General features: G+C 44.2%; 11 non-coding genes across 11 annotated transcripts; all 11 read left to right on the top strand.

Moving 5' to 3' along the window:
• Positions 1 to 6624: 6624 nt before the first annotated feature.
• On the top strand, positions 6625 to 6706 carry trnan-guu (transfer RNA asparagine (anticodon GUU)). Its single transcript has one exon. It is a non-coding gene; the product is annotated as a tRNA-Asn (tRNA).
• A 1927-nt stretch (positions 6707 to 8633) lies between these two features.
• On the top strand, positions 8634 to 8722 carry trnar-ucg (transfer RNA arginine (anticodon UCG)). The gene is given in 2 exon segments: positions 8634 to 8670; positions 8687 to 8722. It is a non-coding gene; the product is annotated as a tRNA-Arg (tRNA).
• A 245-nt stretch (positions 8723 to 8967) lies between these two features.
• On the top strand, positions 8968 to 9049 carry trnas-gcu (transfer RNA serine (anticodon GCU)). Its single transcript has one exon. It is a non-coding gene; the product is annotated as a tRNA-Ser (tRNA).
• Positions 9050 to 10977: 1928 nt separating this feature from the next.
• On the top strand, positions 10978 to 11066 carry trnar-ucg (transfer RNA arginine (anticodon UCG)). The gene is given in 2 exon segments: positions 10978 to 11014; positions 11031 to 11066. It is a non-coding gene; the product is annotated as a tRNA-Arg (tRNA).
• Positions 11067 to 11311: 245 nt separating this feature from the next.
• Positions 11312 to 11393, top strand: trnas-gcu (transfer RNA serine (anticodon GCU)). Its single transcript has one exon. It is a non-coding gene; the product is annotated as a tRNA-Ser (tRNA).
• A 1928-nt stretch (positions 11394 to 13321) lies between these two features.
• Positions 13322 to 13410, top strand: trnar-ucg (transfer RNA arginine (anticodon UCG)). The gene is given in 2 exon segments: positions 13322 to 13358; positions 13375 to 13410. It is a non-coding gene; the product is annotated as a tRNA-Arg (tRNA).
• A 245-nt stretch (positions 13411 to 13655) lies between these two features.
• trnas-gcu (transfer RNA serine (anticodon GCU)) lies at positions 13656 to 13737 on the top strand. The gene has a single exon. It is a non-coding gene; the product is annotated as a tRNA-Ser (tRNA).
• A 1928-nt stretch (positions 13738 to 15665) lies between these two features.
• Positions 15666 to 15754, top strand: trnar-ucg (transfer RNA arginine (anticodon UCG)). The gene is given in 2 exon segments: positions 15666 to 15702; positions 15719 to 15754. It is a non-coding gene; the product is annotated as a tRNA-Arg (tRNA).
• A 245-nt stretch (positions 15755 to 15999) lies between these two features.
• On the top strand, positions 16000 to 16081 carry trnas-gcu (transfer RNA serine (anticodon GCU)). The gene has a single exon. It is a non-coding gene; the product is annotated as a tRNA-Ser (tRNA).
• A 1928-nt stretch (positions 16082 to 18009) lies between these two features.
• trnar-ucg (transfer RNA arginine (anticodon UCG)) lies at positions 18010 to 18098 on the top strand. The gene is given in 2 exon segments: positions 18010 to 18046; positions 18063 to 18098. It is a non-coding gene; the product is annotated as a tRNA-Arg (tRNA).
• A 245-nt stretch (positions 18099 to 18343) lies between these two features.
• Positions 18344 to 18425, top strand: trnas-gcu (transfer RNA serine (anticodon GCU)). Its single transcript has one exon. It is a non-coding gene; the product is annotated as a tRNA-Ser (tRNA).
• The last annotated feature ends 1510 nt before the right edge of the window (positions 18426 to 19935 follow it).

A 19935-nucleotide genomic window follows, 5' to 3' on the forward strand; every position in this document is an offset into this window, starting at 1 on the left:
CGTGTAAATCTTCTCTGCACCCTCCCAAATGCCTCTATATCATCTTTATAATAGGATGAATGGAACTGCATGCAGTACTCCAAGTGTGGTCTAACCGAGGTTCAATACAGGTTTAACATAACCTTCGTATTTTGCAATTTTATACCACTAGAAATAACCTCCACTTCTTAGTTACCTTTATTTTGTCTTGCTAAACTCTGTGACAATTTTTGTGATTTGTGTAGTTGTACTCAGATATCCTATTGTTCCTCTACCCCACCGAGAGTCGTTTGTGCCAAGTAATTAGTGACCTCCATATTCTTCCTACCAAAATGTATTACCTCACATGTATGTGTGTGGAACTTAATTGAAAATTATATGCCCATTCTGTGTGTTTATTAATGTTGTCCTTAATTTGTTGCAGTCCTCCTCAGTATAAATTTCCTCCAATTTGGTATCATTGGCAAATTTGGAAATTCTGTTTTTAGTTCCAAATTCTAAATCGTTAATATAAATTGTGAACAATAATGGTTCCGGCATTGATCCTTTTGGAACACCACTACCCATCTTCTGCCAATATGATTATCTGCCTTTTACCTCCAATCTCTGATTTCAGCCTTGAAGCTAGCTCGCTATGCATTCTGCTGCTTATAACCTGACGTTGCTCAGCAGGTTATTATTGGGTATCATAGCGAGGGTCTTTTGAAAATCTAGATACCTTATACTTATTGCATGATCAATGTCTACCCTCTCTATAACCTCTTCAAACATTATGAGTTTGGTCCAGCAGTACTTTCCCTATTGAAATCCATGCTGATCATTCATTTTTATCCTTTTGGTTTCTAGATGTTCTTCTATTTTCTCCATTAGTAAGGGTTCCATTATTTTCCTATATAAGTGACAATCATACCCCTTGACCAACGAGCTGATTAGCTGAGACAAGCAGGGAGTACAGCATTTAATTCCCGCTGAAAGCGATTCAGCCATTCCCGCTTTCTATTGTGTAATACAGCGACATCAAGTTGTTGTACTGTCAGTCTCGGATCAGTCTTTATCTGTTTAAAAGGATTGCGCTCTCAGTGCTGCTTCATTCAGTGTGTGTTTAAAAAAATGCTACGTGCTAGCTGCCGTGGCTGGGTGGTTAAATCTTTGGATTAGAAATGTAATCGAATTGCTTCTGCGAAATTTCGAGCCCTGTTCACAATGAATCAGTAGCTGTAGGCATTCGCACGTAATCCGCTCTGTTTGGAGGTCGTTTGAGGTGTAATTGTTTTGAATTATTTTGCAGCAACTTGTCGGCCACCTGTTCCGTCACGCTCACGCAATCATCCACTCGCGCGAGTCCAGAGGATTGGGACATTTCTATAATCCAGCAAAGAATGACTAAAAATATGGTTATAAGAGGGTAGATTATGAATGTTAACTTGAACGAAATATAAAAATAGATAGTAAGAGTTTCTACAGGTATGTAAAAAGGAAAAGAGTGGCTAAAGTAAATGTTAGTCTCCTGGAGGATGAGACTGGGGCATTAATAATCGAGAACAGGGAAATGGCAGAGACTTTGAACACATATTTTGTTTCAGTTCTCACGGTAGAAGTCAGTAAAAACATACAAATAGTGGATAATCCAAGGGCTACATGGAGGGAGGAACTTAATACTATCATTATCACTAATGACGCAGTATGAGGTAAAATAATGGGACTAAAGGCGGACAAGTCCAATGGACCTGATGGCTTATATCCATTGGATGCTTTGGTTGTATCCACAGGATATAAGCCATCAGGTCCAGGGGTCCTATGGAGGACTTGCTTCCACTCCCAAAGTGAATTATTTGATGGCTAAGCAGTCCGATACGAGAGCCACAGACCCTTTCACAGGTGGGACAGACATTCGTCAGGGGAAGGGGTCGGTAGGGCTGGTTTGCCGCACGCTCCTTCTGCTGCGTGCGCCTGGGCTCTTCATGCTCCTTGCATCGAGCCTCAAAGAGCTCAACGCCCTCCCGGATGGATTTTCTCCACCTCGGGCGATCTGCGGCCAGGGTCTCACAGATGTCAGTGGTGATGTCGCACTTTCCCAGCGAGGCTTTGAGGGTGTCCTTATAACGTTTACGCTGTACTCCTTTGGCTCGTTTACCAGGAAGGAGTTCCGCATAAAGCATTGCTTCGGGAGTCTCACATCTGGAATGCGTACTATGTGGCCTGCCCAGCGAAGCTGATCGAGTGTGGTCAGTGCTTCAATACTGGGGATGTTACCCTGGTCGAGGACACTGATGTTGATGCGCCTGTCCTCCCAGGAAATTTGCAGGATCTTGCGGAGACATCGTTGGTGATATATCTCCAGCGACCTGAGGTGCCTTCTGCACATCGTCCATGCCTCAGACCCATACAGGAGGGCGGGTATTATTACAGCCCTGTAGACCATGAGTTTGGTGGTAGATTTGAGGGCCTGGTCTTCAAACAGTTTTTTCGGCAGGCGGCCGAAGGCTGCACTGGAGCACTGGAGGAGATGTTGAATCTCCATATCAATGTCTGCCGTTGTTGATAAGAGGCACCCCCTCATTTCTAATGGAATTATTCCAGTCACACAGCCTTCGTTCAATCAAAAAATATCTAGATTATGAATCAATTAGTTATTTATTTAAAATAAATCAAATTCAATTTTTTTTAAATAAAAATTAAATGTATTTATTTTCTTAAGTTGTTTAATATATATATATTTCTAAATTGTCTTTCAGACTGGGCTGGTTTTACATCCCTCCCTCCTTCCTGCCTGTCTACCACCTGTGGCTTCAATTACCGTCTCTGCCCCGCGTGGTCCTGAGCTCCACAGCACAATTGCCTTCAGGGATGATAGAAATCTCACTTTATTCTTTTAAAAGGGAACTGCGGTCAGTCAAGGGTGATTCTGCATCTGGATAAAAGGGATGTCCTTGCAGTCCCCGATCATTCTGTATCTGTTTAAAAGGGCTGGTTGACAGTTCCGGTTCATAATCTTTCCCTTTAAAACGGATTTTCTCATAAACCCGGGTCATCCTGTATAGTTTGAGAAGGAGTATGATTTCAGCTGCAATGACCGAATTGTTAAACTATAGTGTTCCAATTTACATTGGGGTTGCCTGCGCCTGTGCGCACCCAGATCGCAGTGCATCTGTTCATTTACTCGAAATATGCTCATTTTTTCCTAAATCCACTCCTTGATTTTGCTCGCAATATACACAACAACACAGTGTATGATGGTGGCAGTGGCCGCGTGGTCTAATGGATACGGCGTCTGACTTCGATATAACCGCGAACTTATCAAAACATTGCAGATTCGTATCTTGCCGCGGTCAATTAACTTGCTACGTGAAATTTTATATTTGTTGCGATTCTGCCGAAAAAAACGACCATCTCTTCGAGTCACTCACCTGAAGTAAAGGAAAGCTGTTTGCGTTAAGAATCTAATGGCACATGTTAATCATTGTCGATCTGCATGCACGGGCAGAGCAAGCTGTGAAGTGGACTTTCTTGCACATTATTTCTGTTGGGTTACAAAAAGCAGGAGATTGAGAGGCTGACGATTGGCTGAATGAGAGACGAGGTGGCCGAGAAATTAAGGCGATGAACTATTGATCAATTTTGTTCTGCACGCATGGGTCCGAATCTTATCCTCATCGTATTTGTGCTCAGCTTTGACTCCCCTGGTAACTTTGTCAATCACGTTAACCTCATCGCCGAATTTCCCTTTCACTGACAAGGATGCTGCATTTTGATCATGTCATGTCTCAAATTAATAATATATTCGTCAAATGGATAACATTTGTTGGACTGAGGAGAGGGGGACTAATTCGATAGGTCTCTGAGTGACAGCATAATACGATGGGCCTAACATCTTTTCTCACTACCGTCAGAATCTGAGAGCTGCACTCTTCTCTGTCGGCGGCTCGTTGGTTTCGGGGTATGATTCGCGCTTAGGAATGATCACATTTGAAATGCGAGAGGTCTCGGGCCAAATCCTCGACGAGCCCCGCCATTTTTTATTCAAAGTTCCACTCCTCACAGCCGCTTGACATTTGAGAAAACAGACATATTTCACTTTAAAACGTGTGATTTTGCAGCGATTGTTCCCTTAGCATCCAAATCCCAGAGCAAAGTGAAACTCACACAACTGAGTAAAGTTAAAGTATCTCAGAGGTACTCGGCTCTGTGACTCGTTGGATAACCTAAACCCGTGTTTAGTTCCGGCCAATAATTGATCAGTATATCTTCCTGTCTGCACGCATCAGCTCTGCTCAGTGGGGATACGCATACATTCAGCGTCAATCTTCACCTCTGCCCTGAATATGAATGCGTCTTGTTTCTCTAGAGCTGAAAAGATGATAGAAGCTAGTTTTTGAATTAGTCTCTTGGTTGCCGAATTCAAAGCGGACAGTGAATCAATCCGGGGTGGCCAAGCTGCCTGATCTGATTAAAAGGCGTTGACACCTTATATCGTAGGCATGTTCTCGTCTTCTGGCCTCAATATTAGGTTCAACGTATCGGGTGATAAGCACCGCTCCCATTGTCTGGTAATGGTTCTGCTATTCCCACTAACACCTCCTCTGGACCATCCTTTGATACGTTATTGCCCGATTACCACCCACTTTACCTTTCTCCATTGTGCCATGTATTATTTAATCAATGCTGCGTTCCACTGTATCACAGACGTTCCCAATTGACCTTTCTCACTGCGTATTAATTCCAGGCGCTATTTTTGTTGCAAAACCTGCAATCGTGAACTTTTTCCTAAAATATAGGAATGATTATCCGACAGAACGTGAAACCGAGTTCTTCATCCACAGAATCTGCACCAGCTGTTGTGTTTTACATATTTATCTGTTTTTATTCATCCTGTTTCCGTGTCCCTTTTACGGGGATGTGCTGTCTGTCTGGGACCATTCTCTGTCTATTTAAAAGGGTGTGCTATCAGCTCTGCATCATTCTGTATCTGTTTAAAAGCGATGTGCTGCCTGTCCCAGAGTTCAAATTTCAAATTTCAAAAACTGCCTTTAGAGGGTGCAGGAATTTTAGTTTGTTTGTGTGTTTGTGTAAGCCAGTGTGTGTGCAAATGTGCTGTGCGATCTTACTGTTATGTGAGAAAAATGCATTGCATGCAGCTTGAAACCGTGCTGATTTGATTGAGCACTATTTCGTGGACTCTCGGACGGTAGAAGAATCTGCTGTGGGATTTTGCTATTCCACATCTGAAAGAAGGGAAAATACACAAGTTAGAAATATAACGATTTTATCGAGGGCTTACGTGTGGGCTGTGTGATGTGAAGACATCCTCAACCCTTATTTTCAAATTCAAATCAAATAAAATAAAATCAAGACAAGACGAGACAAGACATGACTGACTGACTGACTTTGTATATATATATATATATATATTTATATCCAATCCCAACTTTTTAACTTCCAAATTAAATGTTCTTTTTCTGTTCCGCCTGCTCCGGGCTCTATTACATTTGACCTCTTTCACAGCACAAGCAGCTGCTGTCAGATCCAGCAGCAAGTCACACGCGACTTTAAAAGATCGCCTTTGTAGCCCACAGCTTCCCTCCTGTCTTGTCTTCCAGCATGGACTTCCTGTGTTTGGGTATTTATTGACTGCACCTCCTCATTTCCAATCTAATTCTTCCAGTCACACAGCCTTTGTTCAATCAAAAATATATGGATTATGAATCAATTATTTATTTATTTAAAACAAATCAAAATCAATTAAAAAAAAATTAAATGTACTTATTTTCTTAAAATGTTAAATATATCTATATTTAAAAATTGGCTTTCAGTCTGGGCTGGTTTTACGTCCCTCCCTCCTTCCTGCCTGTCAATCACCTGTGGCTTCAATAACCGTCTCTGTCCCGCGTGCTCCTGAACCCCACCACACAATTGCCTTCAGGGATAATAGAAATCTCACTTTATTCTTTTAAAAGGTAACTGCTGTCAGTCCAGGCTCATTCTGCATCTGGGTAAAAGGGATGTCCTTGCAGTCCCGGATCATTCTGTGTCTGTTTAAACGGGCTGGTTGTCAGTTCCGCTTCATAATCTTTCCCTTTAAAACGGATTTTCTCATAAACCCGGGTCATCCTGTATAGTTTGAGAAGGAGTATGATTTCAGCTGCAACGACCGAATTGTTAAATTGTTGTGTTCCAATTTACATTGGGGCTGCCTGCGCCGGTGCGCACCCAGATCGCAGTGCATCTGTTCATTCACTCGAAATATGCTCATCTTTTCGTAAATCCACACCTTGATGTTGCAGTTGCCCCGAATTTTCTCCCAATATGCACAACAACACAATGCACGTCGCGTAGCCTGAAGGATAAGGCGTCTGTCTTCGATGAAAACCGCGAAATTATCAGAAGAGTCCTGCCACGGTCAACTTAGCTCGCTGCTTGAAATGTTTGATTCTTTGTTGTGATTCTGCCGAGAAACCAACCATCTCTTCCAGTCACTCACCTGAAGTAAAGGAAGGCTGTTTGCTTAAAGAATCTCATGGCAAGTTTTCATCATTGTCGATCTGCATGCACGGGCAGAGCAAGCTGTGAAGTGGACTTTCTTGCACATTATTTCTGTTTGGATACAAAAAGCAGGAGATTGAATGGCTGACGATGTATTTAGGCAGAGACGAGGTGGCCGAGAGGTTAAGGCGATGGACTGTTAATCCGTTGTGATCTGCACGCATGGGTTCGAATCCCATTCTCGTCGTCGTTGGCTTGCAGCTTAACCACTTTTTGACATTCACATTTCATCTCATCTCCAAATTCCCCTTTTACTGACAGGGATGCTGTACTTTCCTCATGTCATGTCTCAAATTAATAATATATTCGTCAAAAGGAGAACAGTTGCAGTACAATGGCGAGGGGCACTAATTCGATAGGTATCTGAGAGACAGCACATGCACGATGGGCCATAATATCATTTCTCACCACCGTCAGAATCTGAGAGCTGCGCTTTTCACTGTCGGCGGCTCGTTGGTCCACGGTTATGATTCTCCCTTCGGAATGATCACATTTGAAATGCGAGAGTCACGGGCCAAATCCCGGACGAGCCCCGCCATGTTTTACTCAAAGTTCCGCTTCTAACAGCCGCTCGACATGTGAGAAAACAGACGTATTTCACGTTAAAACGTGTGATTTTCGCCGACGTTCCCTTCGCATCCAAATCCCAGAGCAAAGTGAAACCTCCCAAACTGAGTAAAGTTAAAATATCTCAGAGGTACTCGGCTCTGTGACTCGTTGGATAACCGAAAGCCTTGTTTGGTTCCGGCCGATACTTGATCAGTATATCTTCCTGTCTGTACGCATAAGTTCACCTCAATTGGGATAAGCATACATTCAGCGTCAATCTCCACCTCTGCCCTGAATATGAGTGCGTCCTGGTTCTCTAGAGCTGAAAAGATGAGAGAAGCTGCTTTTTGAATTCGTCCCTTGGCTGCCGAATTCAAAGCAGACAGGAAATCAATCCGGGCTGGCAAAGCTGCCTGGTCTGATTAAAAGGCGGTGACAGCCTATATTGTAAGCATGTTCTCGTCTTCTGGCCTCAACATTAGGTTCAACGTATCGGATGATAAGCACCGCTCCCATTGTCTGGTAATGGTTCTGCTATTCCCACTAACACTTCCTCTGGATCATCCTTTGTTACGTTATTGCCCGATTACCACCCACTTTGCCTTTCTCCATTGTGCCATGTACTATTTAATCACTCCTTCGTTCCGCTGCATCACAAACGTTCCCATTTGACATTTCTCGCTGCGTATTTTTTCCAGGCGCTATTTTTGTTGAAAACATCTGTAATCTTTAACATTTTCCTGAAATATCGGAATGATTATCCGACAGAACGTGAAACCGGATTCTTCCTCCACAAAATCTGCACGACCTGCCGAGTTTTACATATTTATCTGTTTTTATTCATTCTATTTCCGTGTCCCTTTTAAGGGGATTTGCTGTCTGTCCAAGATCATTCTCTGTCTCTGTAAAATGGTGTGCTATCAGACCCTCATCATTCTGTGTCTGTTTCAAAGGGATGTGCTGTCTGTCCCGGATTTCCAATTTGAAATTTCAAAACCTGCCTTTGGAGGTTAAGGAATATTAGTTTGTTTGTGTGTTTCAGACTGGGCTGGTTTTACGTCCTTCCCTCCCTCCTTGTCTATCACCTGTGGCTTCAATAACAGTCTCTGCGCCGCGTGGTCCTGAGCCCCACTGCACAATTGCCTTCAGGGATGATCGGAATCTCACTTTATTCTTTTAAAAGGGAACTGCTGTCAGTCAAGGGTCATTCTGCATCTGGGTAAAAGGGATGTCCTTGCAATCCCGGATCATTCTGTGTCTGTTTAAATGGGCTGGTTGTCAGTTCCGGTTCATAATCTTTCCCTTTAAAACGGATTTTCTCATAAACCCGGGTCATCCTGTATTGTTTGAGAAGGAGTATGATTTCAGCTGCAATGTCCGAATTGTTAAACTATAGTGTTGCAATTTACATTGGGGTTGCCTGCGCCGGTGCGCACCCAGATCGCAGTGCATCTGTTCATTCACTCGAAATATGCTCATCTTTTCCTAAATCCACTCCTTGATATTGCAGTTGCCCCGAATTTGCTCGCAATATATACAACAACACAATGAATGTTGCTGGCAGCGGCCGCGTGGCCTAATGGATAAGGCGTCTGACTTCGATGACAACCGCAAAGTTATCAGAAGATTGCAGGTTCGAGTCCTGCCGCGGTCAACTTCGCTCGCTACGAGACATTTTATATTCTTTCTTGTGATTCTGCCGAGAAACCAACCATCTCTTCCAGTCACTCACCTGAAGTGAAGGAAGGCTGTTTGCTCAAAGAATCTCATGGCAAGTTTTCATCATTGTCGATCTGCATGCACGGGCAGAGCAAGCTGTGAAGTGGACTTTCTTACACATTATTTCTGTTTGGATACAAAAAGCAGTAGATTGAATGGCTGACGCTATCTTATAGCAGAGACGAGGTGGCCGAGAGGTTAAGGCGATGGACTGCTAATCCATTGTGCTCTGCACGCATGGGTTCGAATCCCATTCTCGTCGTCGTTGGATTGCAGCTTGAACACTTTTTGACATTCACATTTAACCGAATCGCCAAATTCCCCTTTTACTTACAGGGATGCTGTACTTTCCTCATGTCATGTCTCAAATTAATAATATATTCGTCAAAAGGAGAACAGTTGCAGTACAATGGCGAGGGGCACTAATTAGATAGGTATCTGAGAGACAGCACATGCACGATGGGCCATAATATCATTTCTCACCACCGTCAGAATCAGAGAGCTGCGCTTTTCACTGTCGGCGGCTCGTTGGTCCACGATTATGATTCTCCCTTCGGAATGATCACATTTGAAATGCGAGAGTCACGGGCCAAATCCCGGACGAGCCCCGCCATGTTTTACTCAAATTTCCGCTTCTAACAGCCGCTCGACATGTGAGAAAACAGACGTATTTCACGTTAAAACGTGTGATTTTACGCCGATGTTCCCTGAGCATCCAAATCCCAGAGCAAAGTGAAACCCGCCAAACTGAGTAAAGTTAAAATATCTCAGAGGTATTCGGCTCTGTGACTCGTTGGATAACCGAAAGCCTTGTTTGGTTCCGGCCGATACTTGATCAGTATATCTTCCTGTCTGTACGCATAAGTTCACCTCAATTGGGATAAGCATACATTCAGCGTCAATCTCCACCTCTGCCCTGAATATGAGTGCGTCCTGGTTCTCTAGAGCTGAAAAGATGAGAGAAGCTGCTTTTTGAATTCGTCCCTTGGCTGCCGAATTCAAAGCAGACAGGAAATCAATCCGGGCTGGCAAAGCTGCCTGGTCTTATTAAAAGGCGGTGACAGCCTATATTGTAAGCATGTTCTCGTCTTCTGGCCTCAACATTAGGTTCAACGTATCGAATGATAAGCACCGCTCCCATTGTCTGGTAATGGTTCTGCTATTCCCACTAACACTTCCTCTGGATCATCCTTTGTTACGTTATTGCCCGATTACCACCCACTTTGCCTTTCTCCATTGTGCCATGTACTATTTAATCACTCCTTCGTTCCGCTGCATCACAAACGTTCCCATTTGACATTTCTCGCTGCGTATTTTTTCCAGGCGCTATTTTTGTTGAAAACATCTGTAATCTTTAACATTTTCCTGAAATATCGGAATGATTATCCGACAGAACGTGAAACCGGATTCTTCCTCCACAAAATCTGCACGACCTGCCGAGTTTTACATATTTATCTGTTTTTATTCATTCTATTTCCGTGTCCCTTTTAAGGGGATTTGCTGTCTGTCCAAGATCATTCTCTGTCTCTGTAAAATGGTGTGCTATCAGACCCTCATCATTCTGTGTCTGTTTCAAAGGGATGTGCTGTCTGTCCCGGATTTCCAATTTGAAATTTCAAAACCTGCCTTTGGAGGTTAAGGAATATTAGTTTGTTTGTGTGTTTCAGACTGGGCTGGTTTTACGTCCTTCCCTCCCTCCTTGTCTATCACCTGTGGCTTCAATAACAGTCTCTGCGCCGCGTGGTCCTGAGCCCCACTGCACAATTGCCTTCAGGGATGATCGGAATCTCACTTTATTCTTTTAAAAGGGAACTGCTGTCAGTCAACGGTCATTCTGCATCTGGGTAAAAGGGATGTCCTTGCAATCCCGGATCATTCTGTGTCTGTTTAAATGGGCTGGTTGTCAGTTCCGGTTCATAATCTTTCCCTTTAAAACGGATTTTCTCATAAACCCGGGTCATCCTGTATTGTTTGAGAAGGAGTATGATTTCAGCTGCAATGACCGAATTGTTAAACTATAGTGTTCCAATTTACATTGGGGTTGCCTGCGCCGGTGCGCACCCAGATCGCAGTGCATCTGTTCATTCACTCGAAATATGCTCATCTTTTCCTAAATCCACTCCTTGATATTGCAGTTGCCCCGAATTTGCTCGCAATATATACAACAACACAATGAATGTTGCTGGCAGCGGCCGCGTGGCCTAATGGATAAGGCGTCTGACTTCGATGACAACCGCAAAGTTATCAGAAGATTGCAGGTTCGAGTCCTGCCGCGGTCAACTTCGCTCGCTACGAGACATTTTATATTCTTTCTTGTGATTCTGCCGAGAAACCAACCATCTCTTCCAGTCACTCACCTGAAGTGAAGGAAGGCTGTTTGCTCAAAGAATCTCATGGCAAGTTTTCATCATTGTCGATCTGCATGCACGGGCAGAGCAAGCTGTGAAGTGGACTTTCTTACACATTATTTCTGTTTGGATACAAAAAGCAGTAGATTGAATGGCTGACGCTATCTTATAGCAGAGACGAGGTGGCCGAGAGGTTAAGGCGATGGACTGCTAATCCATTGTGCTCTGCACGCATGGGTTCGAATCCCATTCTCGTCGTCGTTGGCTTGCAGCTTGAACACTTTTTGACATTCACATTTAACCGAATCGCCAAATTCCCCTTTTACTTACAGGGATGCTGTACTTTCCTCATGTCATGTCTCAAATTAATAATATATTCGTCAAAAGGAGAACAGTTGCAGTACAATGGCGAGGGGCACTAATTAGATAGGTATCTGAGAGACAGCACATGCACGATGGGCCATAATATCATTTCTCACCACCGTCAGAATCTGAGAGCTGCGCTTTTCACTGTCGGCGGCTCGTTGGTCCACGGTTATGATTCTCCCTTCGGAATGATCACATTTGAAATGCGAGAGTCACGGGCCAAATCCCGGACGAGCCCCGCCATGTTTTACTCAAAGTTCCGCTTCTAACAGCCGCTCGACATGTGAGAAAACAGACGTATTTCACGTTAAAACGTGTGATTTTCGCCGACGTTCCCTTCGCATCCAAATCCCAGAGCAAAGTGAAACCTCCCAAACTGAGTAAAGTTAAAATATCTCAGAGGTACTCGGCTCTGTGACTCGTTGGATAACCGAAAGCCTTGTTTGGTTCCGGCCGATACTTGATCAGTATATCTTCCTGTCTGTACGCATAAGTTCACCTCAATTGGGATAAGCATACATTCAGCGTCAATCTCCACCTCTGCCCTGAATATGAGTGCGTCCTGGTTCTCTAGAGCTGAAAAGATGAGAGAAGCTGCTTTTTGAATTCGTCCCTTGGCTGCCGAATTCAAAGCAGACAGGAAATCAATCCGGGCTGGCAAAGCTGCCTGGTCTGATTAAAAGGCGGTGACAGCCTATATTGTAAGCATGTTCTCGTCTTCTGGCCTCAACATTAGGTTCAACGTATCGGATGATAAGCACCGCTCCCATTGTCTGGTAATGGTTCTGCTACTTCCCACTAACACTTCCTCTGGATCATCCTTTGTTACGTTATTGCCCGATTACCACCCACTTTGCCTTTCTCCATTGTGCCATGTACTATTTAATCACTCCTTCGTTCCGCTGCATCACAAACGTTCCCATTTGACATTTCTCGCTGCGTATTTTTTCCAGGCGCTATTTTTGTTGAAAACATCTGTAATCTTTAACATTTTCCTGAAATATCGGAATGATTATCCGACAGAACGTGAAACCGGATTCTTCCTCCACAAAATCTGCACGACCTGCCGAGTTTTACATATTTATCTGTTTTTATTCATTCTATTTCCGTGTCCCTTTTAAGGGGATTTGCTGTCTGTCCAAGATCATTCTCTGTCTCTGTAAAATGGTGTGCTATCAGACCCTCATCATTCTGTGTCTGTTTCAAAGGGATGTGCTGTCTGTCCCGGATTTCCAATTTGAAATTTCAAAACCTGCCTTTGGAGGTTAAGGAATATTAGTTTGTTTGTGTGTTTCAGACTGGGCTGGTTTTACGTCCTTCCCTCCCTCCTTGTCTATCACCTGTGGCTTCAATAACAGTCTCTGCGCCGCGTGGTCCTGAGCCCCACTGCACAATTGCCTTCAGGGATGATCGGAATCTCACTTTATTCTTTTAAAAGGGAACTGCTGTCAGTCAAGGGTCATTCTGCATCTGGGTAAAAGGGATGTCCTTGCAATCCCGGATCATTCTGTTTCTGTTTAAATGGGCTGGTTGTCAGTTCCGGTTCATAATCTTTCCCTTTAAAACGGATTTTCTCATAAACCCGGGTCATCCTGTATTGTTTGAGAAGGAGTATGATTTCAGCTGCAATGTCCGAATTGTTAAACTATAGTGTTGCAATTTACATTGGGGTTGCCTGCGCCGGTGCGCACCCAGATCGCAGTGCATCTGTTCATTCACTCGAAATATGCTCATCTTTTCCTAAATCCACTCCTTGATATTGCAGTTGCCCCGAATTTGCTCGCAATATATACAACAACACAATGAATGTTGCTGGCAGCGGCCGCGTGGCCTAATGGATAAGGCGTCTGACTTCGATGACAACCGCAAAGTTATCAGAAGATTGCAGGTTCGAGTCCTGCCGCGGTCAACTTCGCTCGCTACGAGACATTTTATATTCTTTCTTGTGATTCTGCCGAGAAACCAACCATCTCTTCCAGTCACTCACCTGAAGTGAAGGAAGGCTGTTTGCTCAAAGAATCTCATGGCAAGTTTTCATCATTGTCGATCTGCATGCACGGGCAGAGCAAGCTGTGAAGTGGACTTTCTTACACATTATTTCTGTTTGGATACAAAAAGCAGTAGATTGAATGGCTGACGCTATCTTATAGCAGAGACGAGGTGGCCGAGAGGTTAAGGCGATGGACTGCTAATCCATTGTGCTCTGCACGCATGGGTTCGAATCCCATTCTCGTCGTCGTTGGCTTGCAGCTTGAACACTTTTTGACATTCACATTTAACCGAATCGCCAAATTCCCCTTTTACTTACAGGGATGCTGTACTTTCCTCATGTCATGTCTCAAATTAATAATATATTCGTCAAAAGGAGAACAGTTGCAGTACAATGGCGAGGGGCACTAATTAGATAGGTATCTGAGAGACAGCACATGCACGATGGGCCATAATATCATTTCTCACCACCGTCAGAATCTGAGAGCTGCGCTTTTCACTGTCGGCGGCTCGTTGGTCCACGATTATGATTCTCCCTTCGGAATGATCACATTTGAAATGCGAGAGTCACGGGCCAAATCCCGGACGAGCCCCGCCATGTTTTACTCAAATTTCCGCTTCTAACAGCCGCTCGACATGTGAGAAAACAGACGTATTTCACGTTAAAACGTGTGATTTTACGCCGATGTTCCCTGAGCATCCAAATCCCAGAGCAAAGTGAAACCCGCCAAACTGAGTAAAGTTAAAATATCTCAGAGGTACTCGGCTCTGTGACTCGTTGGATAACCGAAAGCCTTGTTTGGTTCCGGCCGATACTTGATCAGTATATCTTCCTGTCTGTACGCATAAGTTCACCTCAATTGGGATAAGCATACATTCAGCGTCAATCTCCACCTCTGCCCTGAATATGAGTGCGTCCTGGTTCTCTAGAGCTGAAAAGATGAGAGAAGCTGCTTTTTGAATTCGTCCCTTGGCTGCCGAATTCAAAGCAGACAGGAAATCAATCCGGGCTGGCAAAGCAACCAGGTCTTATTAAAAGGCGGTGACAGCCTATATTGTAAGCATGTTCTCGTCTTCTGGCCTCAACATTAGGTTCAACGTATCGAATGATAAGCACCGCTCCCATTGTCTGGTAATGGTTCTGCTATTCCCACTAACACTTCCTCTGGATCATCCTTTGTTACGTTATTGCCCGATTACCACCCACTTTGCCTTTCTCCATTGTGCCATGTACTATTTAATCACTCCTTCGTTCCGCTGCATCACAAACGTTCCCATTTGACATTTCTCGCTGCGTATTTTTTCCAGGCGCTATTTTTGTTGAAAACATCTGTAATCTTTAACATTTTCCTGAAATATCGGAATGATTATCCGACAGAACGTGAAACCGGATTCTTCCTCCACAAAATCTGCACGACCTGCCGAGTTTTACATATTTATCTGTTTTTATTCATTCTATTTCCGTGTCCCTTTTAAGGGGATTTGCTGTCTGTCCAAGATCATTCTCTGTCTCTGTAAAATGGTGTGCTATCAGACCCTCATCATTCTGTGTCTGTTTCAAAGGGATATGCTGTCTGTCCCGGATTTCCAATTTGAAATTTCAAAACCTGCCTTTGGAGGTTAAGGAATATTAGTTTGTTTGTGTGTTTCAGACTGGGCTGGTTTTACGTCCTTCCCTCCCTCCTTGTCTATCACCTGTGGCTTCAATAACAGTCTCTGCGCCGCGTGGTCCTGAGCCCCACTGCACAATTGCCTTCAGGGATGATCGGAATCTCACTTTATTCTTTTAAAAGGGAACTGCTGTCAGTCAAGGGTCATTCTGCATCTGGGTAAAAGGGATGTCCTTGCAATCCCGGATCATTCTGTGTCTGTTTAAATGGGCTGGTTGTCAGTTCCGGTTCATAATCTTTCCCTTTAAAACGGATTTTCTCATAAACCCGGGTCATCCTGTATTGTTTGAGAAGGAGTATGATTTCAGCTGCAATGACCGAATTGTTAAACTATAGTGTTCCAATTTACATTGGGGTTGCCTGCGCCGGTGCGCACCCAGATCGCAGTGCATCTGTTCATTCACTCGAAATATGCTCATCTTTTCCTAAATCCACTCCTTGATATTGCAGTTGCCCCGAATTTGCTCGCAATATATACAACAACACAATGAATGTTGCTGGCAGCGGCCGCGTGGCCTAATGGATAAGGCGTCTGACTTCGATGACAACCGCAAAGTTATCAGAAGATTGCAGGTTCGAGTCCTGCCGCGGTCAACTTCGCTCGCTACGAGACATTTTATATTCTTTCTTGTGATTCTGCCGAGAAACCAACCATCTCTTCCAGTCACTCACCTGAAGTGAAGGAAGGCTGTTTGCTCAAAGAATCTCATGGCAAGTTTTCATCATTGTCGATCTGCATGCACGGGCAGAGCAAGCTGTGAAGTGGACTTTCTTACACATTATTTCTGTTTGGATACAAAAAGCAGTAGATTGAATGGCTGACGCTATCTTATAGCAGAGAGGAGGTGGCCGAGAGGTTAAGGCGATGGACTGCTAATCCATTGTGCTCTGCACGCATGGGTTCGAATCCCATTCTCGTCGTCGTTGGCTTGCAGCTTGAACACTTTTTGACATTCACATTTAACCGAATCGCCAAATTCCCCTTTTACTTACAGGGATGCTGTACTTTCCTCATGTCATGTCTCAAATTAATAATATATTCGTCAAAAGGAGAACAGTTGCAGTACAATGGCGAGGGGCACTAATTAGATAGGTATCTGAGAGACAGCACATGCACGATGGGCCATAATATCATTTCTCACCACCGTCAGAATCTGAGAGCTGCGCTTTTCACTGTCGGCGGCTCGTTGGTCCACGATTATGATTCTCCCTTCGGAATGATCACATTTGAAATGCGAGAGTCACGGGCCAAATCCCGGACGAGCCCCGCCATGTTTTACTCAAATTTCCGCTTCTAACAGCCGCTCGACATGTGAGAAAACAGACGTATTTCACGTTAAAACGTGTGATTTTACGCCGATGTTCCCTGAGCATCCAAATCCCAGAGCAAAGTGAAACCCGCCAAACTGAGTAAAGTTAAAATATCTCAGAGGTACTCGGCTCTGTGACTCGTTGGATAACCGAAAGCCTTGTTTGGTTCCGGCCGATACTTGATCAGTATATCTTCCTGTCTGTACGCATAAGTTCACCTCAATTGGGATAAGCATACATTCAGCGTCAATCTCCACCTCTGCCCTGAATATGAGTGCGTCCTGGTTCTCTAGAGCTGAAAAGATGAGAGAAGCTGCTTTTTGAATTCGTCCCTTGGCTGCCGAATTCAAAGCAGACAGGAAATCAATCCGGGCTGGCAAAGCTGCCTGGTCTTATTAAAAGGCGGTGACAGCCTATATTGTAAGCATGTTCTCGTCTTCTGGCCTCAACATTAGGTTCAACGTATCGAATGATAAGCACCGCTCCCATTGTCTGGTAATGGTTCTGCTATTCCCACTAACACTTCCTCTGGATCATCCTTTGTTACGTTATTGCCCGATTACCACCCACTTTGCCTTTCTCCATTGTGCCATGTACTATTTAATCACTCCTTCGTTCCGCTGCATCACAAACGTTCCCATTTGACATTTCTCGCTGCGTATTTTTTCCAGGCGCTATTTTTGTTGAAAACATCTGTAATCTTTAACATTTTCCTGAAATATCGGAATGATTATCCGACAGAACGTGAAACCGGATTCTTCCTCCACAAAATCTGCACGACCTTCCGAGTTTTACATATTTATCTGTTTTTATTCATTCTATTTCCGTGTCCCTTTTAAGGGGATTTGCTGTCTGTCCGAGATCATTCTCTGTCTCTGTAAAATGGTGTGCTATCAGACCCTCATCATTCTGTGTCTGTTTCAAAGGGATGTGCTATCTGTCCCGGATTTCCAATTTGAAATTTCAAAACCTGCCTTTGGAGGTTAAGGAATATTAGTTTGTTTGTGTGTTTCAGACTGGGCTGGTTTTACGTCCTTCCCTCCCTCCTTGTCTATCACCTGTGGCTTCAATAACAGTCTCTGCGCCGCGTGGTCCTGAGCCCCACTGCACAATTGCCTTCAGGGATGATCGGAATCTCACTTTATTCTTTTAAAAGGGAACTGCTGTCAGTCAAGGGTCATTCTGCATCTGGGTAAAAGGGATGTCCTTGCAATCCCGGATCATTCTGTGTCTGTTTAAATGGGCTGGTTGTCAGTTCCGGTTCATAATCTTTCCCTTTAAAACGGATTTTCTCATAAACCCGGGTCATCCTGTATTGTTTGAGAAGGAGTATGATTTCAGCTGCAATGACCGAATTGTTAAACTATAGTGTTCCAATTTACATTGGGGTTGCCTGCGCCGGTGCGCACCCAGATCGCAGTGCATCTGTTCATTCACTCGAAATATGCTCATCTTTTCCTAAATCCACTCCTTGATATTGCAGTTGCCCCGAATTTGCTCGCAATATATACAACAACACAATGAATGCTGCTGGCAGCGGCCGCGTGGCCTAATGGATAAGGCGTCTGACTTCGATGACAACCGCAAAGTTATCAGAAGATTGCAGGTTCGAGTCCTGCCGCGGTCAACTTCGCTCGCTACGAGACATTTTATATTCTTTCTTGTGATTCTGCCGAGAAACCAACCATCTCTTCCAGTCACTCACCTGAAGTGAAGGAAGGCTGTTTGCTCAAAGAATCTCATGGCAAGTTTTCATCATTGTCGATCTGCATGCACGGGCAGAGCAAGCTGTGAAGTGGACTTTCTTACACATTATTTCTGTTTGGATACAAAAAGCAGTAGATTGAATGGCTGACGCTATCTTATAGCAGAGACGAGGTGGCCGAGAGGTTAAGGCGATGGACTGCTAATCCATTGTGCTCTGCACGCATGGGTTCGAATCCCATTCTCGTCGTCGTTGGCTTGCAGCTTGAACACTTTTTGACATTCACATTTAACCGAATCGCCAAATTCCCCTTTTACTTACAGGGATGCTGTACTTTCCTCATGTCATGTCTCAAATTAATAATATATTCGTCAAAAGGAGAACAGTTGCAGTACAATGGCGAGGGGCACTAATTAGATAGGTATCTGAGAGACAGCACATGCACGATGGGCCATAATATCATTTCTCACCACCGTCAGAATCTGAGAGCTGCGCTTTTCACTGTCGGCGGCTCGTTGGTCCACGATTATGATTCTCCCTTCGGAATGATCACATTTGAAATGCGAGAGTCACGGGCCAAATCCCGGACGAGCCCCGCCATGTTTTACTCAAATTTTCGCTTCTAACAGCCGCTCGACATGTGAGAAAACAGACGTATTTCACGTTAAAACGTGTGATTTTACGCCGATGTTCCCCGGGCATCCAAATCCCAGAGCAAAGTGAAACCCGCCAAACTGAGTAAAGTTAAAATATCTCAGAGGTACTCGGCTCTGTGACTCGTTGGATAACCGAAAGCCTTGTTTGGTTCCGGCCGATACTTGATCAGTATATCTTCCTGTCTGTACGCATAAGTTCACCTCAATTGGGATAAGCATACATTCAGCGTCAATCTCCACCTCTGCCCTGAATATGAGTGCGTCCTGGTTCTCTAGAGCTGAAAAGATGAGAGAAGCTGCTTTTTGAATTCGTCCCTTGGCTGCCGAATTCAAAGCAGACAGGAAATCAATCCGGGCTGGCAAAGCTGCCTGGTCTGATTAAAAGGCGGTGACAGCCTATTTTGTAAGCATGTTCTCGTCTTCTGGCCTCAACATTAGGTTCAACGTATCAGATGATAAGCACCGCTCCCATTGTCTGGTAATGGTTCTGCTATTCCCACTAACACTTCCTCTGGACCATCCTTTGTTACGTTATTGCCCGATTACCACCCACTTTGCCTTTCTCCATTGTGCCATGTATTATTTAATCACTCCTTCGTTCCGCTGCATCACAAACGTTCCCATTTGACATTTCTCGCTGCGTATTTTTTCCAGGCGCTATTTTTGTTGAAAACATCTGTAATCTTTAACTTTTTTCTGAAATATCGGAATGATTATCCGACAGAACGTGAAACCGGATTCTTCCTCCACAAAATCTGCACGACCTGCCAAGTTTTACATATTTATCTGTTTTTATTCATTCTATTTCCGTGTCCCTTTTAAGGGGATTTGCTGTCTGTCCAAGATCATTCTCTGTCTCTGTAAAATGGTGTGCTATCAGACCCTCATCATTCTGTGTCTGTTTCAAAGGGATGTGCTGTCTGTCCCGGATTTCCAATTTGAAATTTCAAAACCTGCCTTTGGAGGTTAAGGAATATTAGTTTGTTTGAGTGTTTCAGACTGGGCTGGTTTTACGTCCTTCCCTCCCTCCTTGTCTATCACCTGTGGCTTCAATAACAGTCTCTGCGCCGCGTGGTCCTGAGCCCCACTGCACAATTGCCTTC

This window comes from Pristiophorus japonicus, unplaced genomic scaffold (assembly GCF_044704955.1).
Source record: "Pristiophorus japonicus isolate sPriJap1 unplaced genomic scaffold, sPriJap1.hap1 HAP1_SCAFFOLD_49, whole genome shotgun sequence".
NCBI lineage: Eukaryota > Metazoa > Chordata > Chondrichthyes > Pristiophoridae > Pristiophorus > Pristiophorus japonicus.